The 26,635-nt window shown below is 37.7% G+C and overlaps 1 pseudogene; it reads left to right on the forward strand.

The window, feature by feature from the left end:
• The window catches only part of LOC119518109, a 49,840-nt pseudogene that overhangs the window by 21,140 nt on the left and 2,065 nt on the right, over positions 1-26,635 (forward strand).

The following is a 26,635-nucleotide window of genomic DNA, read 5'->3' on the forward strand; positions in this document are numbered from 1 at the left end:
TTGGGACCCTTTAAACCCCTCTTGGAGTTCAGACTGTTATTTCTTCTCAGCCAACATAAGCCCCTATGATGATGTATCAATGTTTATTATAGGGGAAACTGGAACTGGAAAATCAACACTTATAGACACATTGTTTAATACTAATTTTAAAGACAACAAATCTTCACTTTTAATTCAAATATTGGACTTAAAATTCAGACATATGAACTCCTGGAAAGCAATGTTCAATTGAAATTGACTTTTGTGAAAACAGTGGGATATGGCCATCAAATAAACAAAGAAGCCAGGTTAGTGTTTCCTCATTTTAATTTTAAAAGGTTTTCTTATTTCAAGGATTTTGGCTTCTTTCTCCTTGGACTAAGTCATAATTCTTCAAAGGTAATGAATATTCATTCATATAGCTCCTTCATTATGCTTATTTTTTTTTGTAATCATGCTTCCTTCTTTTGAATTCTTTCTTTCCAGATATTAATTTTTTTCTGGGTAAGCAGCTGTGATGTTTAATTTTTTGTGTCATCTTGGCTAGAATACGGTGCCTAATTGACTGGTCAAACATTAATCTAGATGTTTTGTGAAGGTATTTTGTAGAGGTGAGTAATATCTACACCTCTACAAAGTTGACTTTTTTTAATTTTTAAGATTTTCACTCCAAAGATTGCAAGAATGCCTAGTTGCTTACTGTATTGTATTATTTGTTTAAAACAAATTTCCAAACAAAAGTGTGTTACTTCCCCAAACTGGATAGAAAAAGCGGTGTAGGCAATGGAGTTCTTAAATTTGAATGGGACCTAATAAATACCTACTTTTTACCAAGTCAAGGTACAAGACAGTGAGGCTACAGTGCACAGACTATTTTTTGGATTCTCTGTAACTTCATATTATCTGCAACGGTTCTTCCTTTGAGTTAAAAGATTTATCATTGTACCTGGTACAAAAAAAATCTCATTAGGAGACAAAATCAACCAGGCTCTACATTTTTTCTGCTTCCTTTATTCTTACAAACAATTACATATTTCAAAAACCTCTCAAATTATTTCATAATAAGGATCTTTCAATATCTAACAAATGTCATCATAGATTCTGTGTAGGAAACTTGAATAACAGAATAAATAATTGAACAACTGAGAATGAATCAAATATATGTTCAGTACTCTACTGAGCTGCCGAGATTGATTTCCAAATTTTGTAATTAGTTACTGTATTTTCCAAATTCTCTTTAGCAAAAGTGAGATGTTGCCTCATATCCAAAGTCAGATATTTTATTACTCTTCCTATAAAACTTGTTCCTTTATTTACCAATGAGGCTTTTTGTTTCCACAGCCTAATTTAGGCCACTCTTTAAATATACAGAATATTCCAGAACGAAAGAGTGTGTTTGTTCTCTCAAAATTCAAGATAAGGGCAACAAGTAATATAATCCCACTGAGATACTAACTGTAAAGATATTTTGTCCATGAGATACATGGCACAAACTTTCTTTTGAAGGGTTAAAGAATGTAACATGCATTTCAGACCTTTTTTCTTACAAAATTTATAAGAAAATTTTCAAATTATATTTTATGACATGCAAGCTTATGTGTGACCCATAAAATTCTGAATTATATAATTAGAATATTTATGCATAATGGGAACTATTAAAAGGGTGTTTAGTTAGTGAAAATTATTCACCCTATGGATCTATTTTTAGTTCTTAAAACTGTTGGGTACTTTTCCATTAAATATTATATTCCACATAAAATAAATTAAATAACAATAATGCCTAAACACATTAAAGCCCTAAATCACAGACCCACTCACTATTAAAAAAAATGTATTCAGTACTCATATGGGATTTAGTCTTACAAAACAAAAAACGTACTATATTTCCTGAATTCATGTCAAATATGTTCACAATACTCATCTACATCTCTACTTGCAAATTGTTACATGATCAATATTTCAAAAAAGGAAAAAGTTTGGCACGTGTATCAATTCCTTAAAACGTCCCTGTAATTTAACACAACACTGTTAAGATCAATGATTTCAATGCCAATATTTACTGATTGGCAGCTAAACAGGATGCTTCATCCCGTAGCTTCACACAGTGTATCAGATGCACCTTACATTGGGATGGAGGCACTGAAGGTGCAGTGCAGTAGTGCAGTCACTTGAACACCAGAGGGCAGTCTCTCCACGCAGCTCAAAGCTGTATGTGTTGCTCGGCTCATCCCACATCTTGAACAATTTCATTTCCACTGGGTAACTGCCATTTTCAGACATTCTGTACCTCTGGGTCCGCATGTGAAGTAAGACATTCCCAACAGAAACCTCAAAGTGTAGACGGGATCCTCGAAAAGGAGATGATTAGTGTGAGCACAGTCTGTCCAGCTCCCTATACCGGTTCTCACCAAGGGGCCGTCTTCTTCCCCGCTGCTCTGTAAATGCCTGGGACCGCCGCACCCGAGAAGTTCCTCAGCACCGTCCGACGGGCCCAGAGGCTCAGGACCTGCTGCCCAGACTGGCTGATCATGGAGTGATCTCCCCACCGCCTTCTTCTTCCCCCGGGGGCACTCGCTGCCCTCTCCTCGGGCAGGGAGCTGCTGCTGCTGCAGACGGTCCTCGGGGTGGGGGCCGCTCAGCGCGTCTCCAAGGCCGCCCCCTGCCCGCCGGGGAGACAGTGAAGACGGCGGGAGGGGGAGGGGAGGGGGGAGGGGAGGGGAGGGGAGGAGCTTGTGGCCCGAGACCGAGGGCCCGGGCGGAGGAGGCCGCCACTCCCACCAGGGCCCGAGTGGCCCGGGGCCCACGACCAGCCCGAGGTCAAGCGACAGAATCGGGCTGACCCGCAGGAGGCAGGTGCTGTTCCTGACCGGGCGCAAGTCAGCTACGCGGAGGATGAGGACAGACAGGGGCAAAGGGGAGGTTGCTGTGGAGGCCGCGGTGATTTTAAGTAAAGGAGATTAACCCTTGAAAATGTGAGCGGGCCTCATCAAATCATCGAAAACCCTTAGGAGCAAAAATTTCTTCTTCAGGAATGCAAAATAAACCCCTGAGGAGATTCCAACCTGTTGACTTCCCCTCCAGATTTTGGATTTGCCAGCCCCCAACAACCACATAAACCAATTCCTTGAAATTGGCATATTTGTCTCCAGTTGTCTGATTTCCTTCACAATTTTGAAGTAATCAATTCTAGTAACAGTTTTTCCACGATGTTTCTATCTGTTTTAGCTAATTCCCTTATTTCTCCTCTGGTATTATGAAGACTTTTTATAGCTCCTGAATTATATGTAAACTATCTGGGAAAGAGGGAAATGAATTGTGTGTAGCAGTGGCTTTAGACCCCTACTCCTTTTGAAATGAATGCATGTGACGGTTAGGTTCATGTGTCAACTTGGCCAGATGATGGTACCCAGCTGTCTGGTCAAGCAAGCACTGGCCTAACAATTGCTGTGAGGACATTTGAGGCTGGTTAATAAACCAACAGGCTGGTTTATTAAATCATCAGTCAATTGACCGCAGCTGTGACTGATGACTCACCAAAGGGCATGTCTTCCACAATGAGAGAATGCAATTTGCTAGATTTAATCCAATTAATCAGTTGAAGACTTATAAGCGAGACACATAGAGGACCTTCACTTCTTCTTCGGCTGCCCAGTGAAGCATTTCCTGAGGAGTTCGCCGAAGTTGCTGGTTCATTTCCTGAGGAGTTCATTGGACATCTTCCTTGGAGTTGACAGTTTGCTGACTGCTCTACAGAATTTGGACTCGTGCATACCCACAGTTGCATGAGTCACTTTTACAATTTGATAGTCAGAGACACCGCTCATTGATTCTGTTTCCCTAGAGAACCCTAACTAATACAATGCATATTATTATATGGAATTCCCCTAGTTAGCTAAAGTTAGCTTTAGCGAGCATATTTTTTCATATATTGACTTGATTTATATGAATTATTTTAGTGGTGTGCTAGAGCCAGCTCTACCAGCTCAGACCAATCATACTCCTCCCAAGGCTGCCATTCAGTGGTGTCATGTGAGTAGTTTGAAATCAGCCAAGATGGGAACATTCACACCACAGAAATCAGCAAATGCTACAAAGAAGTTTTTCTTTCCTTCCACAGAGGCATTTTTGTAAACATACATCAGCACATTACTGGCTAAAAACAGCGTTAAAAGAAGAATGATCTCAAATCAATAACCTGATTTTGTACCTTATAGAGCTAGAAAAAGAAAAGCAAACTAAATCCAAAGTTAGCATAAGGGGGGAAATTAAAGAGGTTTAAGTGGGACAACTGGAACAGAAAATATAAAAACCACAAAGAAAATTTATAAAACCAAACTTTGTTTTTTTAAAAACATTGACAAAATTAGCATACCTTTAGCAGACTGAGAAAGAATGTTAAGATGCAAATTTCTAAAATCAGAAATGAAAGTAGGGCATCCCTACCATTTTTACAGAAATGTAAAGGATTATATGAGAATTCTATCAATAATTATTTAATGACAACAATTTGGGTAGCCTAAATAAAATGGATAAATTTCTAGAAACAAATTACCCAGTAAAATAATGTGCTACAAGTGGTTTCAGGTTCATTTTCTGTTTTCTCCTGGCCACCCTTGGAGTCCACCACTTCTCAAAGGAGTTCTGGTTGTTTTTAATCAAAATGGTATTTAGAAAGCAAGATCTGGGCACTAACTCTCCTTTTGCTATTGGCTTGTCAATGCTTCTGGGCCCTCTCAGTAGACAGAGGGTGGAAATATTGCATGTATAGTAACCCCAATATATACACATATATATTTATTTCTAAATCTGTCTCTATTTATATCTGAAAACCTGATTATATTTAAAAACCTCTCATTTCAATCCATTACTTATAAGGTTTATTCTAGACCTCCCCCTTTCCTTTATTGTACTCTCCATTCCCAATAGTGAAAATATATTTACTTATTCATTTAATCCTTGTTTATACACATAAAAGAGTTTTAGAATTGCTAGCCCTTTCTGTGTGAGAAATAAATTTACTAAATAGGATCCAGTATTTCTGAACTGTTCTTTTTGCCCTTAGCATTACAGTATTCAGTTAAAATTCTCTTTTCCATAGTTTCTTTAATATGTTATTTCCTTTTCCACCCCTTTCATTGTGGTTATGTTATTTATTTGTAATAGAATTAGGCTCATTTTTTATAGTTTGTATTCTATTTTGGATTTCTCACATAGTCTCATTGATATTTTTAAAGATAATACAGATTTGCTTCCATTGTACTTTCACCAGAATTATAAAATTCCGTGTCGTTCCCCCCCTTTTTTTTCACCAGCACATTTCAGCAGAGGTTGACACCAAAATAACCGCAGCTGTTCTCACCTCCCCCAGAGAGGAGGCAATGATTTCTCTCAGTCCTCTTCAGTCATGATGGTCAGATCTTCTGTTCCCCACCAGGACAAGATTTTTGGGATAGCTCATTTATATTTAAACTAAAGTAGAAGGCTTGCGGCTATCTTTTCCATTTCTGAAGTGGTATCTAAATATGCTTAATTTGTAGACCCTGAGAAAGCCGTTCCTTTCTCTTCCTCCTTCATTGGATCTTGTCTTGGTTTGTAAGGACTCTATGACAAATACAACACAAAGGGTTGGCTTAGCAACAGGAATATATTGGCTTATGGCTTGAAAGGCTAGTGTCCAAAACCATGGCCTCAGCAAGGTCATGCTTTCTCCCCAGTTCTGTAGCATTCTGGTGCTGACTTCCTGCAATCCTTGGGGCTCCTTGGCTGCATCTCTGCTTCCTGGCACATGGCCGTCTCTCTCTTTCCTTCTCTTGGGGCTTCTGGTTTCCACTAACTTGCAGCTTCTCCTGTATGGCCTCCTCTGACTGTATCCAAATTTCTTTGGCTTATAAAGGACTCCAGTAATATGAATTAAGGCCTAGCCTGATTCACTTTGGGCCATACCTTAACTAAAACTACATCTTCAAAAGGTTGTTTTTACATATGAGTTCACACCCATGGGAACGTGGATTAAGATTAATAACATGCCTTTCATTGAGGTCCATAATTTAACCTTCCACAGGTCTGTTTAATTAATTTATTTAAGTTGATCTTTTTAAATTTTACATTCAGTGAAATTCACTTTTTTGTTATGTCTAGATGGGTTTTGAAAAATGCATAGAATTATATATCCACCATCTTCTCTCATGACAAAGAAAAGTTCTATTAACCCCCAAATTTCTCCTGTACATTGGTCTCTTTAACTATTGCTGGGCTAATTCCAAACTGCCTTAGGCATTTTAGATTCATCACAAGACCTGATACACAATAGAGTATGTCTTCCTTAGTGTCCTTCAGTTTGTCTTGGGCATTCTTGGTCCTTTGCACTTTCAAATACATAAACATATAAAATCGGGTTTCTGATGGGAGTGCATGGAATTGATAGATCGTTTTGCCATTTCTATCAAAAATGTAAAGCACAGCTCTTATTGTTGGTTTTGAATTGTTATCTTTGTATCGCATGTTATGCACATTATCTTTTGTCACTATGGCAAATTGTTTAGACAGATTTAATTGTTTATTAAATGGTGAAGATGCAGACTTCAAATTTTGTTACCCTGTTATGCTAAAAGCTTAAATAATCATCTTTTCAGCCATTGAACATAGCTGACTACATAAATGCTCAATTTGAGGCCTACCTCCAAGAAGAACTGAAGATTAAAAGTTCTTTCTTTGAGTACCATGATTCTCACATCCGTGTGTGCCTCTACTTCATTTCACCTACAGAACATTCCTTGAACTCAGTTGATCTATAAACCTTGAAGAGCATTGACAGTAAGGCATGGTTGTTAAATCCATCAGTATTTTATCATTTAATATTTGAGAAATATTTTGAAGGTGTTTGCCTATAGATACCTGTTATTCTGCAATATGGGTCTATATCATAATTATATTTTTCTGTTAATGTTTAAAAGCATTTGTTAAATTTCAACCTTAGATTCTTTCTTCAGAGAAATTTAATTTAAAAATGATAAGTTTGAAATGTGATGAGGGTAAAAAACTAAAAATATTTAATTTCTAAACATTTTTAAAATGAAAATTTAGTTTTTTTTTTTCTGTGATCCTGTGGTTAGGCAGATCGTGGTTTATTTGCACATATTTTTGAAATTGAATTCATTGTTTGGTTCTATTATGTAAAAGGAGAAGGTTAAAGTCTAGTGTTCAGTATATATTTTTGGTAACATATATTTTCATTTTACTAAGGAAACCTATTTTTGAGTTCGACTACTTTCTTATACAAACTATTCCATGAATGTTTGCCTGTATGACTGAAGGTGAGAAACAGAAGTTTTCATCATCCTGGCTGTTGGTCCTACCAGAGAGGATTCAGATTGCAGGGATGTGCAGGCAGTTACTGCTTCCTACAGAATGCAGGATTCTTTTTATGTAAGCTTTGGGACATATATACATTTTCTTTCAACAGGCCACTTAATCACCATGGCTTACCAGATTCTTGATGATATTTATATGAGAGCTGTTCTTTTCATTAAATTTTCTAACTATTATATGGAATATCATTCTGTTGAACATGTTTGACCATCAGAACATGTGACTTGTAGTCATGACTTAACAGAAGTTATATATATACTTTATATCTTTATATACAGAGAGATCACAAGGTTTGCTGTTAATGTAAACAGGTTTTTGAATGCTTACTTTTACACTTATTGATTTTCTGCCTTGGGAAAATGTCTTTAGGTGTCAGGAGTTAAAAGCATGGGCAGAATAAAAATCACGGGCAGTGGTTCAAGATGCTTGCTTTCAAAACCTGCTTCAATTTCTTGATTGATGTACATTCAGTAGTCAAAGACAGAGTTTTATTTTATTTTAAATTTCCTGGGCAGCTGTGATCTTGAAGCCATTTTTCAGAAATAGGAAATCCCTAATTATCACAAGGTCCATTACTCAAAGGAGTGAGAAAGATTCTGCCTTGCAGAGTGTGCCCACTGTCTTTGCTTCCCATTGCTTAGTTCTTGAAATAGTTGCCTTTTGTTCCTCAAATCTGAACACCCAAGACATTATTGACATAGTGAATATTTCTTTCTTATATGTTAATGATTTCCCATTACTAGAGGTTCCCTTTTCCCACCTCTCTCACCCATACAACCCAAACCTTAGGTTAAGCTTGAATCTAACTTAGCCATTGTATGCTCTTGATTCTGAAAGTTCTTAAATCAGATATTAACATAAGAAAATTATGAACATCTACATTTACAATATTGAAGCCTTGGATTTTCCCAAGAGATTTTTAATATACTTTGAGCAACCTTAAGTTTGTCAAACAAAAGCAATCTAGCCAAAACTCATTTCTAGATATTCCTTTTCTATTACAGAACTTAATATTGTGTCTCATGATTTTGTAAGATAACTTCTTTTAACAGGAATAAAATATATTTTGGAATTTTCATGGTGTCATTTTTCTACAAAGTACAATTTTTAAGATGTTAAAGTACAGGAACAGGAGTGATCAGATTGTAAAACTAGGAAAAAAAAGGTATGGATAAAATTCAACCGTGAACATGTAATATGGAAATAGTTCATTTTTACAAATGAACATATTAGTAAGGTGCTGTACACACACACACAAACATACCATACATATACACACACCCACACAAATACACACTTTAACCTCTAGAGTATGCTACCACAAATATTTTTAAGGAGACTTTGAGAAAGGCAAATCTATCTGTAAGGACATCTAGGTAGACAAAAGTCCATGAAAATGGGGCATTGATTAAGATGGATTTATTAGAGTATGTGGCACGCATGAAGGACAGGCAGAAGGACAAACTTCCTCTGTTCTAGAGTTTTGATAATAAAGATATCTTATTCTTACTTTTTAGCATCCAGTTTAGTAAGAAATCCAAGTGATAATGAGTTAGATTACTTACCCAATAGCATACATTTTATATACTCCAGATGTATTGGAAGTTTAGGAGATTTTGAAAACAAGATGAAGCCTGAGATTTCTAAACCTTCATTCTGGTAAAAGACTAATCTTGAAAAAGCACTGATGATTTGGAAAAACAATTTTGAAGGAAAGCATTTCTATGAGTGGTGGCCAGTGATTATCTAGTTACAAATTTATTGTCAGAAAATATAATTTGATTTTAAGAACTACTGGATCAACAACAAATCCTCAATGATGAGATTTTGTTTGTCTTCCTTCTTAATAGGTCAACATTATATCACTGATTGCCAAGGCAGATACAGTTTCTAAAAATGACTTGCAGACACTTAAGAGTAAGATAATGAATGAATTGATCAGCAATGACATCCAAATACATCAGTTGAAAACAGATGATGAAACTACTGCTCACATAGTCAACTCCACCAGGAATGTGAGCATGTAACTATTGAACATGAATTCTGCTTTACATGTGGAAATGAAAATACAGTTTATATTGTAACAGGGTTAGTAATATATTGTCACTAGTATCTGACCAAAAACTATAAACAAGGTTATTAGTTTTTTCAAAGTCTAGTGTGGGAAAATTTTTATTTTCTTGATTTTGAAAAATATTTGTGGAGAATTCATTTTAACAGCTTTTTTGAGATATAGTTCAAATGTCATATGATTAATCCATTTGAAATGTACAATTCAATGATTTTTAGTATGTTCACATATATGTACCACCATCACCACAGTTAATTTTAGAACATTTTCATCACCTCAAAAAGAAACCCCATAATATTTAGCTATTTGTACCTCTAGATGTCCACTCTCAGTCTTTGGGAACCACTTATTCAATTTCTATCTCTACAGATTTTTCTGTTCTGGAAATTTCAGATGAATGGAATCTATACTTTGTGGTTGCATGTATCAGTACTTCATTATTTTTATGGTTTAATAATCAATTGTATGGATATACCAAATTTTGCTTAGCTGTTCATCAGTTGATGAGCATTTGGTTTGCCTCTGCCTTTTGGCTGTTATGAATAATGCTGCTACAGATATTTTGTGTAGACATATGTTTTTCAATTCTCTTGGGTATATGGCTAGGAGTGTAATATCTAGGTCATATGGTAGTTAACTCTATGTTTAATTGCTTGAGAAACTGACAAACTTTTCCAACGCAGCTGCATCATTTTTATTCCTATCAGCAGTGACTGAGGGTTTTTGATTTCTCCACATTCTTCTCAACACTTGTCATTTTCTGCCATTTTGATTGTAACCATCTTAGTGATAGCTCATTGTTGTTTAGATTTGCATTTCCCTGATGAATAATGATCTCAGGTGTCTTTTCATGTGTTTATAGGCTGATTTACGTATTCCTTAGAGAAATATCTATTCAGATTCTTTGCCTATTTCTTCTTTTCTTTTTTTTATCCAACAAATATTTATTGATTGACTGCCAAGGGAAACCAGAGGGAATGGGAAAGAAGACAAACTGCCCTCCAGAGCACTGAGGAGGGAGGTGGAAAGGGAAGGGATGCTGGGGCAGCTGCAGGGGCCATTTGTGGCACCTTGCCAGTCCAAATAAATTTGGATATTGGTTTTTCTATTTCTGCAGAGTAAGTTGTTTCAATTTTATGCACTATGCAGATATCCCTTTTTAGGTTTTAGTGTATTGGAATAGCTAGAAGTACATACCTGAAACTGTAAAACTGCAACCTTAACAAACTTGCTAAGTGATGCTGTTCCATAATTTTCTTTTCCTGTAAGGTCTTCAGAAACAGAATTGAACTGTCCTCAGAAGATATGCTTGCAAGAGTTCTTTCATCTCCAATATTTTAGAGACGTTTTTGTAGGATTGGTACTTTTACCTCTTTGACTATTTTATAGAATTCACCTGTGAAGGCAGATGGACCTGGAGTGTTCTTCGTCAGCAAATCTTTAAAATAATTTTGCAGTTTATTTTTTCATATAGGGCTATTCAGATTTTCTATTTCTTGTAATATCAGTTTGAATCCTTTACATCTTTCAAAGAATGTTTCCATTTTATCTGTCAATTTATTAGTATAAAGTGATTTATAATATTTACTTATTTTCCTAAGTGGAAACAACTATTAGATCATACATCTTTCTTTTCTAATAAAGCACAGATCAATGTATCTTTTTTCATTTTTATTCAATCTTTCAATCTGTCTTCAGATTGGATCATTTCCATTGATTCCTTTTCTCAGTTTCCCTAACCCTTTCTCCTATACTTGCCAATCTTCTCTTAACCACCCATTAAATTGTATATGAATGTAAAATTCATATACCATAAATACACATATATTTATACGTAGTGTGTCCCTCCTCATTTTCCACCTGCTGAGATGTTCTGTCCTCTAATTCTTCAAACCAACATGATTATGAGTTGCTATCTGAATTTTACCCACTCCACATGACAGCAATTGTGGGCTGTCCTCTGGCAAAATGGTGTAAAATCTGAAAACAGTGCTTTCACCTTCATCTGAGTTTTTACTTCCCTTCTGTTTCTGACTTCTTTTGTTCATTTCCTCATGCCATTAGCAGTTAGTTACTATTAGATAGCTATTATCTTCTGGATGGTTGGTCTGATTGGAACTACCCCATCATCCCCTGAAGTGAAACTCCTATGTTTATTTTTAAAAGATGCCACCAAAATACAATTGTAAAACCTAAAATAATAACATTAATTACTTAATATTCTCAAGTATCCTGTGAAAGTTTAGATTTCCAACACTGTCTAAATGTTTCCAGTTTGTTTGAATCATGATCCAAATAAGGTTCTCATGATGAAATCAGTTGATATATCCCTTAAGTTATTTTAATGTATAGGTTCAATTTCCATCCTTTTTACTTTACGTATTTGTTGAAAAAGTTGCTGACCTGCCTTTGATTTTGGTGATTGCCTTCTCATGGAGTCTTTTATATGGTACTTTGTATTTCCTGTCAATTGTTAGTTTTATATAAAGCTCAGTCCAATTTGCAGAAAACCTCTTAATAGGTAATAATATTGTCTTGCAGTAAGGAAGCATATAATGTCAGGATGTTTTCATTTCTATGATACCAGCTGTATATACTGGAGGCTCTACCCAGGGAAGTTAGACAAGAAAAAGAAATGAAATGCATCCATATTGCAAAAGAAGAAATAAAATGCTCTATCCACAGATGACATGGTCCTGTATATACAGAATCCAGAATCCTAAGAAAGCCACTATAAAACAATTATGTACAAGAGATAAATACACAAAATTCAAATTGTATTCCTATACATTTGCATTGAAAAATACCAAAGTAAAATTAAGAAAATGATTCTATTTCCTGTATCATCAAGACAATAAAAAATTTAGGAATAATTTTAACAAAAAATGTGCAAAACACTCTGAAAACTACAAAATATTGCTGAAAGAAATTAAAGATCTAAATAAATTAAAACACATCCAATGTTTACGGACTAGAAGACTTAATGCAGTTAAGATGGAAGTAATCCCCAAATTGATCTACATATTCAATTCAATCCCTACTAAAATCCTAGTTAAGTTATTCTCAGAAAATGACAAGCTGATCGCAGAATTCATATGGCAACTGAAGGAAGCTAAAGTAGTCAATCTTGTGAAATTGGAACAAATTTGGAAGACCCACACTTCCTGATTTCAAAACTTATAAAAAAGCAATAGTAATCAAGACATTGTGGATTAGCATAAGGACTGACATATTGATCAACAGAATAGAACTGGGTTCTGGAAATAAAATTGACATATCTTTGGTCAATTGATTTTGACAAAGGTGCCAAGATCATTCAATGGGGAAAGAATAGCCTCACCAATAAATGGTGCTGGGACAAATAAATAGACAGATGTGGAAGAATGAATTTGGACCCCTAACTCAGACCACATACAAAAATTAATTAATAATATATTAATGACCTAAATAAAAGAGCTAAAACTATAAAATTCCTAGGAAACATACAAAGGACATTGCATTCATGACCCTGGATTTTGCAGTAGATTTTTAGATATGACACCAATAGCTACAACAACCAAAAAAAAAAAAAATTGATAAATTGGACTTCACCAAATTAAAAATGTTTGTGCTCCAAATGATGCTATCAAAAAGTGAAAAGAAAACAGAGAGTCCAACTAGATTCCAAGACCAAAAATGCATGGGAGGGGATTCTGGGAAGATGGCAGCATAGAAAGAAGTGGAAGACTTAGTCTCCCCCAGAACAATTCATAAATGAACAAAAAAACAGTAAATAACCTGGAATGGTAGTGGGGAGACAAACGTGACAGTACACTCAACATCCACCAACATGAATTGGGAGGAATGCCCGAGATCACAGCATAAAATCTGTAAGTAAAGTTGTGGACCCACTCTGAGAGCCGAGAACCTAGAGCTGGGAGCCCCTCCCTCACGGAATCCGCACCGTGCACTTTCTTAGCCCAGCTCCAAGTGAGGTTTTAATAATAACTGCTCAATACAGACAGCGAATCCTCAACAAACAGACAGAGGCTTTTGGTGACAACTGACCTTGGGAGAATTGGGGGAAATATTCTGTCTCTCGCTCTCTCTCTGTGGAGAAAACCTCAGCTGATCTCAGCCCACAAGGCATTGCAGTAAAGACAGCCTCATACATTCTGTATTCTGAAATGAGCTGAGAGCCCCGTGGCACAGCCAAGTGGCCCAGGGCTTCCCTAGAGGGACGGCGCACACTGATGATGTAGCGCAGCATCCCCCTCAGCTGAAGGAAGATTGTGGCTGGGAGGGGGGATCTGCTTGGAGAACCCAGGGGCGCTATGCCAAGTCTGGTGGTATAGGGGACATGGAGAGAGAGCAGCCTTTCCTCCCTGGCCACCCGTGCGTGCACCCCACATTCAGGGCGTGTGACTCCAGCGGCAAGCCCAGGCTGAGCTCTCCAACTGAACACACATGAATCATTTCCCCTCCCTATGCGAGAACTGACTGGAGGAATATAGGTGGCTCACAGATGCCATCTGCTGGTTACTTAGAGAAAGTGTATGTCACCAAACTGTATCTCTGAAAAATTTGATCAATATCCCTTTTTTTTTTGATACAACTTGAAAGAACCCTATCAAGCAAAACAAATGTGAAGAGGCCCAAAACAACAGAAAATCTTAATGCATATGATAAACCCAGATGATATGGAGAATCCAGCTCCAAACACACAAATCAAGATTTCAGAAGAAACATCATTCCTCGCAAATTTAATTAAAGAACTACAATCAAAGAATGAAAACATGGCAAAGGATTTAAAGGACATCAAGAGGACCATGGCCCAGGATATAAGCACCATAAAAAAGACACTAGAAGAACATAAAGAAGACATTGCAAGAGTAAATAAAAAAAATAGAAGATCTTATGGAAATAAAAGAAACTGTTGGCCAAATTAAAAAGACTGTGGATATTCACAATACAAGACTAGGGGAAGCTAAACAACATCTCAGTGTCCTAGAAAGCCACAGAACAGAAAATGAAAGAACAAAAGAAAGAATGGAGAAAAAAATTGAAAAAATCTCAATGGATCTCAGGGATATGATAGATAAAATGAAACATCCAAACTTAAGACTCATTGGTGTCCCAGAAGGGGAAGAGAAAGGTAAAGGTCTAGAAAGAGTATTCAAAGAAATTGTTGGGGAAAACTTCCCCAACCTTCTACACAATATAAACACACAAAGCATAAATGCCCAGTGAACTCCAAATAAAACAAATGCAAATAAACCCACCCCAAGTCATATTCTGATCAGACTCTCAAATACTGAAGAGAAGGAGCAAGTTCTGAAAGCAGCAAGAGAAAAGCAATTCACCACATACAAAGGAAACAAGATAAGACTAAGTAGGGACTACTCAGTGGCCACTATGGAGGCGAGAAGGCAGTGGCATGACATATTTAAAATTCTGAGAGAGAAAAATTTCCAGCCAAGAATACTTTATCCAGCAAAACTCTCCTTCAAATTTGAGGGAGAGCTTAAATTTTTCACAGACAAACAAATGCTGAGAGACTTTGCCAATAAAAGTCCTGCCCTACTTCAGATTCTAAAGGAAGCCCTACCAACAGAGAGACAAAGAAAGGAGAAAGAGATATAGAGAATTTTACCAGACATATATAGTACCTTACATCCCAAATCACCAGACACACAATTTTCTCTAGTGATTACAGATCTTTCTCCAGAAGGGACCATAAGCTGGGACATAAAACAAGCCTCAAGAAATTAAAAAAAAAATTGAATATACTCAAAGAACATTCTCCAAACACAATGGAATACAAATAGAAGTCAATAATTTTTGAACTATAACTGTACTATTTACTTCCTACATGATAAAAAAAATACACAAACTCTAAGGACAAATCAGTGGTTTTGAATTCAGTGTAAAATATGTAATTTTAGACAACTATATAAAGGTGGGGGAATGAAGGAGTATAGAAACATAGTTTATGTGCCCTATTGAAGTGAAGGAGGTATCAAAGAAAAACAAGATTGATAGGGATTTAAGAGGTTAATTTTAAGCCCCACAGTAAACACAAAGAAATTTTCAGAGAATATAACCATAGAGATGAAATTAGAGTTTGGGTTAAGAGAAATGGGGGAAGGGGCAATGGGAAGTTAAGAAAGGAGTGTAGGGTTGCTGTTTGAGGTGAAGGTAAATTTCTAGCAATGGATGGTGGGAAAGAGCATTACAACATTCTAAATGTGATTAATCCCACTAATGGAAGGCTAGGGAGGGGGTGGAATGGGAAGATTTAGGCTGTAAATATGTTTCCACAATTGAAAAAAGGAAAAAAAAAAAAAAAAGACAGTCTAACTAGATGACAATTGAATGCTAAGGATGAACTTGGATGGGATTGGAGGGTGGAGGACAAGTGGCTCGAAGGGACACAGTTGAGACATAAGGAAAAGGAAAATAGAATGTAAGCATTGTATCATTGTTGAATCTCATATACTTCTTAGCTGTGCTTAATGGAATTACATAAAACAATGTTCTTGTTCATGGGAAGTGTATATGTGAATTATAGTGTATGTTCAAGGATGTGTGCAGCTAACTCTCATATGTTCAGAAGACAGAGAAATATAGAATGGATGATAGATAGGGAAGGAGAGAGGGAGGTAGGGAAAGAAATAGTGATGTGACAGCATGTTAAAGTTGGTGAATTGAGCTATCGGGGGAGGGGGGTCAGGGTATGATGGAATTCTGTGTATGGGGCTAGTATTGTTTTTGCCACTATTCATGTAACTTTGAATTTATTTCAAAATAAAATTTAAAAAAAATGCATGGGAAACATCTACAATGAAACTAGTGGAAAAAGCATCCCCTAAAACACCAACAAACTAGCAGATGGGGAAAATCCACTCATCGTTACAAAACTCTATGGTTTAGTATATGGCAGATGGAAGCAAAGTGAATAAACCGGGTGTTTAACAGGAAGGAGAAAAAGGACACCCCCAAATAGCCAATAGGTATTAACTAGAAAGTACAGATATCCAGCAGTTAATTTGGGTGGAGTTTTGCCCACTCCAACAGTGCATAAATGCAATGGGCCTTGGTTAAGAAGATCTAAAGGAGATGGAGTTCTTTAGACCCTCTGAACTCTTGAAATTGTCCAGACAGATCTTCCTTCCAGGACAGAAGCCTACAATCAGGAGAAACTGTGGGAAAAGGAATCAAAATTGAACAGAGAAGAAGGAAGCTGAAGGTCCAGATAAAAGTGGAAATGTTTATAAGATCCAGGAAATCTTAGTAAACAAGCTGCCATATTTTTAAATACTAAATGAAAACAACAAAAGAGGGAGATCTGTGAGGGTAGAAGAGCTTTCCTGGACTCCACTTCTTTGTTAAATTTCATGGGGGAAAAGTGAAAAGACAGTTCACAGTATGGGAGAAAATATGTGCAAATCATATATCTGATAAGGGTTTAATATAAACAATACATAAATTATCCTACAACTCAACAACAAAAGACAAACAATCCACTTAAAAGAGAGGTAAAGGATCTGAATTGACATTTCCACAAATATGGTATATAAATGAGTGAAAAACACATGAACAGTTGCTCAACATCATTAGTCATTAGGGAAATACTACAATGAGCTATCAACTCACTCCCACTTGGATGGCATAATGAAAATGTCATGTAAGAACAAGTGTTGGTGAGGATATGACAAATTCATCCTTATATACTACTGGTGGGGACGTAAAGTGATGTAACCACTTTGGAAAACAGTCTGGTAGGTCCTAAAAAAGCTAAACCCAGAATTACCATTTGACCCAGAAATCCCACTCCTAGTCAAGTGAAACACATATCTATACAAAAATATTTACAAGACTGTTCAGCGCAGCATTATTCATAACATCCATAAGGTGGAAACAACCCAAATGTCCAGAAACTGACAAATGGATAAACAAAAGCTGTATTTCCATACATTAGAATACTATTTGGCCCTTAAAAGAATGATACATGCTACAACATGGATGAATTTCTAAACATGCTAAGTGAAAGAAACAAGTCACAATTTTCCATGATACTATTTTTATAAAGTTTCTGGCGTAGGCAAATCTATAGACACAGAAAGTAGAGTGGTACTTACCTGGGGCTGAGGGGAAGAGGAGAAATTGGGGATGCTGGGGGGGAGCATGATAGATAAAGTGTACAGGGTTGTTTTTTCTTTTCTTTTTTTTTTTTTTTTTTACAAGATACTTTGTTATTTTGCAATTACTAGTATTTAGGTGATTTTGTTTGTTTGTTTTTTTAAAAATTCAATTGTATTGAGATTGTTCACATGCCATACAATCATCCAATGTGCACAATCAATTGCCCATGGTACCATCATACAGCTGTTCATCCATTATTCCAGAAAAATAAAATCAAAAAAGAAAACTCAAATCCACCCATACTTCTAACCCCACCCCCTCCATTATTCACTGATGGTATTGGTATAGGACATTTGTTACTGATGATGAAAGAATGTTAAAATGCTGTTAACTGTAGTACATAGTTTACAATTGGTATGCATTTTCCCTATATACCCCTCTATTATTAACTTCTAGTTATAGTGTCATACATTTGTTCTAGTTTATGGAAGAGATTTCTAATATTTGTACAGTTAATTACAGACATCATCCACCACAAGATTCACTTTTTTATACATTCCATATTTTTACCTCCAACTTTCCTTCTGGTGACATACATGTCTCCAAGCCTCCTTCTTCCACCACACTAACACACCATTCAGCACTGTTAGTTATTCTCACAATAAAATGCTGCCATTACCTCTGTCCATTTCCAAACACTCAAGTTCAACCTAGTTAGACATTCTGTTTATAATGTGCAACTTCTCCCCATTCTTTAGCCTCATACTATATCCTAGTAACTTATATTTCATGTCTATGAGTTTACATATTATAATTAATTCATATCAGTGAGATCATACAATACTTGTCCTTCTGTATCTGATTCATTTCACTCAATACATTGCCTTCAAGTTTTCTTTGTCATTCTGTTTTTTTGTTTTTGTTTTTTTAAGATGGTTTTGTTCACTCATCATGCATTCCATCCTTAGTAAACCATCAATGTTCCCTGATAATTGCATATTTATGCATTCACCACAATCACCACTACCTATATAAGGAAATCTTCATTTCTTCCACATAGAGGAGGAAGTCAAAGAAGGTAGAGAGACAAAAGAAAAAGAAAAACATGAAAAAATGGCAGCTGAAAAGCAACAAAGAGGAAATATAGAATTTAACTAAAGTACAATAAAAGAGTCAGTCAATATCACCAATTCCAAGAGTCCCATACCCTTTTCTTACATCCCTCTCTTATAGGCATTTAGATTTGGTGTATTGCTTTTGTTACATTTAAGGAAGCATAGTACAATATTTCTGTTAACTATAGTCTCTTGTTTGCATCGATTGTATTTTTTCCCCGATACCACCCCATTTTTAGCACCTTGGTAGGTTGACATTCATTTGTTCTCCCTCTTGTAAAAACATATTTGTACATTTTATCACAATTGTTGAGCACTCTAGTTTTCACTAAATTATGCAGTCCCAGTCTTTATCTTTCCTCTTTCTTTCTGGTATCCCACATGCTCCTAACCTTCCTCCTTCAACCATACTCTCAGTCAATTTTGTTCAGTGTACTTACATTGCTGTGCTACCATAACCCAAAATTGTTTTCCAAACCTCTCCCTCCTGTCTTTTCCTATTTTTCTGTAGTGTTCCCTTTAGTATTTCCTGTAGAGCAGGTATATTGTTCACAAACTCTGTCATTATACATTTGTCAGAGAATATTTTGAATTCTCCCTCATATTTGAAGGACAGTTTTGTTGGATACAGGATTCTTGGTTGGCAGTTTTTCTCTTTCAGTATCTTAAACATATCACACCACTTTCTTCATGCCTCCATCGTTTCTACTGAGAAATCCACACATAATCTTATCACGCTTCCTTTGCATGTGATAAATTGCTTTTCTCTTGCAGCTTTCAGGATTCTCTCTTTTTCTTTGATGTTTGATAATCTGATTATTAAGTGTCTTGGCATAGGTCTATTCAGATCTATTATGTTTGGGGTATGCTGCACTTCTTGGATCTGCAATTTTGTCTTTCATAAGAGATGAGAAATTTTCATTCATTATTTCTTCTATTATTTCATCTGCCCCGTTTCCCTTCTCTTCTCCTTCTGGGACACCCAAGACATGTACATTCATGCGCTTCCTGTTGTCATTCAATTCCCTGAGGCATTGCACATATTTTTCCATTCTTTTTCCTATCTGTTCTTTTGTGTGTAGGATTTCAGGTGTCTCGTTTTCCAGTTACTGAGTGTTTTCTTTTGCTTCTTGAACTCTGTTGTTGCATGTCTCCATTACATTTTTCATCTCTTATGTTGTACCTTTCATTTCAATCTCAGTTTCTTCCTTCTGTTCACCAAGTGTTTTCTTTATATACTTCATCTCTTTTGTCACATCTTCCCTGAACTTGTTGAGTTGGTTTTTATTTGACTTAGCATATTTCTTTGAAAATCTTTAATTGACTGTTTCATGAAAGTGAAACAATATCTCAACTCTGTCTTAAATGAGATATGAGTTTGTTTCTTTGAGTGGACCATATCTCCACCCTTCCCAGTGTAGTTTGTAGTCCTCTGTTGTTTAGGTATCTGGCTTCCCTGGTTACCCCAATCAGATTTTCCCAGACCAGAATGGGTTCAGGTCTCAGAATGGGGTTATATTCAGTTTCAAGTCTCCTTGAGGGTGTGTCTTAGGAATTGACGGAATTTCCTGTGTGGTCTTTAGCTGCTGTGATTTTCCTAACCTGCCCAGCAGGTGGCACTTCTCAGCCTGTTGCTCCTGACTGGTGTAAAGAAGTGTTGCACCTTTAATTCTTAACTTAGGTTGTTTCTGTTTTGACTGTTTCCCCCAGGCCCTGGGGTCTGAGTTCTGAGGGGAAGGGTAGGCCCTTGAGCTGGGCCCCACCTCCTTCCTCTTAGGGACGATACAACCCACTAGGGAGCTATCTTCTGCATTTCAATACCTTCTTTTCCTCTCTGACTCTGTCAACTCCACCCCTGTCTGGGTCAGAGTGCTGTGAACTGAAAATGGCTGAGGCTCCACTGAGCCATTCAGGTTGAAAAAGAGAAAGAAAGGCCCCTGTGATGGTTAGGTTCATGTGTCAATTTGGCCAGATGATGGTACCCTGGTGTCTGGTCAAGCAAGCACTCGCCTAACCATTACCGCAAGGACATTTCTGGCTGGTTAATAAACCAGAAGGTTGGTTTATTAAATCATCAGTCAATTGGCTGCAGCTGTGACTGATTACATTGATGAAGGATGTGTCTCCCACAATGAGAGAATGTAATCAGCTGTATTTAATCCAGCTTTCTGCCACAGCTAGGTCCTGCAGCCCAGCCTGCTGTGAGTGGAGGGGGATCCCAGCAAGCTTCCACAGATTTAATCCAATCAGTTGAAGACCTTTAAGCAAGACAGATAAAGGACCTTCATTTCTACTTCAGCTAACCAGTGAAGTGTTTCCTGAGGAGTTCATTGAAGTTGCCAGCTCATTTCCTGAGGAGTTCATTGAACACATTCATCAAAGTTGCCAGTTTGCCGCCTGAGGAGTTCATCAAATATCTTCATTGGAGTGTTCTGCTGCCTGCCCTATGGAATTTGGACATGTTCATACCTACAGTTACGTGAGACACTTATAAAATCATATCTATATATATATATCTTGATTCTGTTTCCCTAGAGATCCTGAACTAATACACTCTCCTTCAGAGCTAGTCCATGGTCCCCCAATTTCACCTGTTGTTCAGATAGAGCACCTGGTTGTCTGGGCTCCCCCTGCTGGGGCACAGGGGTTTTCCACCTCTCTAAGGTCAGTATCTAAAAGTCTCTGTATTTTTTATTTTTTTATTTTTTTTTCCCTCTCCATAAACCCCACCTCCTGTCCACTGGGAGCAACCTCATAGAACTTCGCTGCTTATTTATGTTTGTAGCTTGTATTCAGCAGTCCACATTTGTTAATTAAAACCCCAGGTGGATCTGGACTGAGCTATGTTCGCTCTCTCCGAGAATGCTGCTTTCTGCCACAGCTAGGTCCTGCAGCCCAGCCTGCTGTGAGTGGAGGGGGATCCCAGCAAGCTTCCACAGGTTTTACTTACAGATTCTAGGTTGTGATCTCAGGCATTCCTCCCAATCCAGGTTGGTGTACAATGTGTAGACAGTCGTGGTTGTTTCTCAGCAGTTATTTCACATTATTTACTAGTTGCTCCTCATTGTGTTTTAGTTGTTCCAGGGCATTAACCAAATTCCATACCTCTTTATGCTGCCATCTTAGCTCTTCAACCTAGGGCTTGTTTTTGAAGTAACAAAAATGTTCTAAAAGTTGTTCTAGTGATGGATGCACAACTCTGAGAAAATACTAAATGCCATTTTATTGTACAATTTTATTGGATAGAATGCATGGGCATGTGAATTATATCTCAATAAAGCTGTTACCAGGAGAAGGAGGAGGAGGAGGAGGAGGAGGAAGGAAGGAGAAGAAGTTGTTTAGGACACAGAAGTTTTTGCTGGTGACAAACCTTGACTTCTATAGTACACATTAGAAGGATTTGTACTTAGAAGGAAAGTAGTGGAAATTGAGGCAGATTAAGGAAACCTCACAACCCTGTCCGGTTAGGAACCTAGAGAAAGAGGGATTTCCTGCAAATCTGGAATATAAGGAATAGCTCTTACAGAAAGGCTGGTTCACATCTAATTTTAGATTCCTTGAGTCTGGCAACTTTTAATGGTAAACAGGGAATTGTTGTTAATGGAGAGTCTGAGTCACCTTGCCAGAATATAGTTATCTGTTTCCCTTGAAAAGTGTTCACATGGGACCCTAAAATATCTCTAATGAATGAAAAGTGCTAATTACCATTTTCGTGTATCTTTTATTTCAATTTCAAAAAGTGACTGGTGTGGGAAGAATGATCCTGACAATTTATTTAATTTCTTGAGAAATATGAGAAGAGGTGGCTTCTCATGGGAAGTATCTCTCAACATTCCTGACTTATTGATCCTTCTCAGAAAGAACCAAGGTGGGAATGTGCCTTGTGGTTCATCTCAGACTCCTCCCTAGGATGTGTAGTGAGTAATAAGGGCCTTATGTGAATAAACGTGAGCACTGGTTATATCTGGGGAAGGAACATGCAGCCTGGGTCTCCTTCATTTAGTACCAATGAGTCCCTTCTGATTTCAGTTCCCATAGAGCCTTTTCAGTTGCTCATGCAAGTTTGGATACAGTTGTCATAAAAAAGTTAGGATTTAAGAAATGATTCTGATTGCTGAATCATTATATAGACATTTCTTTTTACTTTCTAGTGTATTTGAATTTGCTGAACTGTAATCCAGGTACCTTGATCTCTGACAATGATTGTATAGCTATAGAGCCTTTTTTCTTGTGATTGTAAAAACTATGAGACTGACCCTCACTTGTACCCCTTTATCCTGCTTTTCAACTTTAAAGTCTTATGATCATTAGAGACAGTCCCTAATGTTTATTGATGAAAGGATGTGAGTCAGCCCAGAGCTAACTCATCCAGTTCCAAAACTATCTTGCTAGACAAAGCTAGATCTAACCAAAATTTTCCCACCTGATAGCTTAAACTTACACCTATGAGTGACCTACACTAAGAGTCACACCCATCGTCACATTAAGGCTGCCATTTTCTTACATAGGTTCTGTGACTAAGCATGTAATTGATCTGCATATACTCAATAATTAAATCATCTTTAACCTTGACATCTTGAGCCATTGCTCGCATTATCCTAAAAGTTGCCCATATTTTTTGTTGACTCAGTATTATCGAGGTATATTCACATATTCTGCAGTAATCCACAGTGTACAGTCAGTTGTTCACAGTTCCATCATATAGTCATGCTTTCCACACCAAAATCAATATTTGGAAGTTTATTTACTCCAAAAAATAATAAAAATACAAGCAAATAAGAACACTCAAAACATCCCATCCCACTTTTATTCAACTATTTTTTGTTCCCATTTTTCTACTCATCTGTCCATACGCTAGATGAAGAGTGTGAACCACAAATTTCCCACAGTCTCACAGTCATACCATGTAAGCTATATAGTTACACAGTCATGTTCAAGAGTCAAGGCTACTGGGCTGCATTTGAACAGTTTCAGGTATTTCCTTCTAGTTATTCCAAACAACTAAAAACTACAAAGGGACAGCTATATAATGCATAAGAATAACCTCCAAAGGGACCTCTCAACTCCACTCCAGTGTCTCAGCTGCTGAAATTTTATTTTCCCCCTTTTGCTCAAGAAGACTTTCTCAATCCCATGATGTTCAGTTCAGGTGCATCCCTGGGAGTTATGTCCCATGTAGAGGGGAGCTCCCCCCCCCAACTTGGCTCTGAGCCTTCATTGTTCTTGCCCTATATAAAGATCTGTAACCAGCTGGATGGCATGGGGCACTACTCTGAATATTTTGCAACTGCCCAGGGCTAGCTTCCCAGTCTGTAAGTTCCCTAACAAACCGTTACTGTTTTGCTATATGGAGTGACCTGATTCATGTTTCAGTCTCATGTGCCAGTTGAACTTCAGAACAACCTATTCTGTAGGTTCACAGGAGACAACTAGCATTCCTGTGATATCAAAAAACTGGCAAGGTTAATATAAAAAAGGAAAATCATGGGTTAATCACACACATGAACATAGATGTAGAAATCCTAAACACACTTCCTGACAATCTTACTTGACCCTTACGCTGATCTGACCCTCACTTTTGCCTTGTCCCTGACCCTGGAATTGAACCTGACCCTGACCCTCATATTGCCATTCACACTGGCCCTTACTTTAAATTAGAGACCCTGACCCTACCGTTAGCTTCACCTCTGTAACTCTGATTCTCATATTCATTTTGACCCTTACCCTAGACCCTGATCCTCAAACTCACCCTCACTCTTAGCATCTGTTCTAGTTTGCTAATGCTGTGGAATGCAAAACACCAAAGATGGATTGGCTTTTATAAAAAGGGGGTTTATTTGGCTATACAGTTACAGTCTCAAGGCCATAAAGTGTCCAAGGTAACACATCAGCAATCGGGTACCTTCACTGGAGGATGGCCAGTGGCGTACGGAAAACCTCTGTTAGCTGGGAAGGCAGTTGGCGTCTCCTCCAAAGTTCGGGTTTCAAAATGGCTTTCTCCCAGGATGTTCCTCTCTAGCAAGCTTGTTCATCTTCAAAACGTCACTCACAGCTGCACTGAGTTCCCTCTGCTTATGTCAGCTCATTTATATGGCTCCACTGATCAAGGCCCACCCTGAATGGGTGGGGCCATGCCTCCATGGGAATATCTCATCAGAGTAATCACCCACAGCTGAGTGGGGCACATTCCAAGCAAGTCTAATCAGCATCAAAACGTCTGCCCCACAAGACTACATCAAAGATAACAGCATTTGGGGGACATAATACATTCAAACTGGCACACCATCCCTCTTACCATAACCCTGAATCAGTCCTTAAACTTTGCCCTCTCCCTGACCCTAACCCTCATTCTCATCATCTCCATTACCCTTACTCTCAATCTGACTCCAACCCTGATGTTGTCTGGCACTGTCTCTGACCTCCCCACCCCTTGGAACTTACCCTTTACTGACGTTCAACATGACCATCACCATGATCATTACCCTAAACCTGAATAACACTTTCATCTTGACCCTAGCTCTGAAGCTGTCCCTGACATTTGCATGAATCTCATCCTGAACTTGACCTCACTTTACACTGATCATGATCCTCATCATGACCCTTATTATACCTTGGCTGTTAGCTCCCACAGATGCTGTACCATCACATTGACCTCACACTGACCTTCCCCTAAGAAATGACCTTACCTTGAATCTTACCTTCACTCTCACCTTGAACCTCATCCTAATGTTCACCTGGAAACTGACCATGAACCTCATCTGCATGTTGACCTTCACTTGACTTCAATCTGACCCTTACCCTCAAAATGAAGTTCACCATGAACCTGATAGTGACTATGATCCTTAAACTGAACTTAAAATTGATCTAAAATGCACAGTCATCCTCACCCTAACTCAGACCCTCACTGTCACTCTCATGCTAATACTGATCTTGATATTAGTAATTAGATTTGCTAATACCAAACCATCCCTCCATCATCATTCTCACATCCCCATGCTTAATCCTGCCTGTGACCCTATCCATTACACTCACTGTGACACTGACACTCATTGTGACCCTGACCCTAAACCACACCTTCACTATCACCAAATGAGGTTTGAGCATGGTATCTTTCACATATGCACTCTAGTTTCATCTAGATTTCTTATAATTCAAAAAAGTGTGCATTTGAGAACCTTGTATAACCATGTACTTGCTTATACTTGTCCTCCTTTTTGAAATATATACTGCCTTAGCATTGATGTCAGCAGATGGCAGACTAAACAGCTCCAAGATCCCAACCCCAAACAGAAACATTGGAAAACAAGCAGAAACTGTCAAAACCAAACTTTCTAAGAACTCTGGAAAACAGGCAAAGGTTTACAGCAACCAAGTGAGCACTGAATCAAGAAAAAAAAAACAAACTAAAATGTTAGGAATGGTTTGTGGAGTTTTTACTTGCCCCTGCCTCACCCCATTTCCAGCTCAGTAGCAGTTTTGAAGACGACAGCTTGCATTGTCAGTGTGGGCGAATGGCCCCTGGTTCTGGAGGGAACAAAGGGAGCCTTACTCAGAATCTTTATGTAGTTCTGTTTAACCAGTGTGATGACTACCTGAAAGACTGACAAAAAGTACTTGTCTCTGTTTTGCCTATGTTGATACTCAGGGCAGAGAAGTGGTGGGTATTGCTTGAAAACACCGCAAGGAGAAAGATCATCCTACAGTAGCCTAGGGCAAAAAATACAATAGACTACCTAAAGCCTGGGAAGAAAATCCAAGGAGAAGTTTTTTTTGGGGAACTTAAGGTATCCAAACACACCCATGAATATGAGGCAATTTAGAAAGCCACATGCATACCTAGGGTAAGACACGTGTTCAGAAAAGACCCAAGTAGACCCTAGGTTTTCACCATTGGCTGATATCCACATTTGTAGCAAGCCTGGGTAAGTGCTGAAAGAGTGCTGCAGTGCAAAGCCAATGTGCAAAGACTGAGAGGGGT

Source organism: Choloepus didactylus, chromosome 21 (assembly GCF_015220235.1).
Source record: "Choloepus didactylus isolate mChoDid1 chromosome 21, mChoDid1.pri, whole genome shotgun sequence".
Classification (NCBI taxonomy): domain Eukaryota; kingdom Metazoa; phylum Chordata; class Mammalia; order Pilosa; family Megalonychidae; genus Choloepus; species Choloepus didactylus.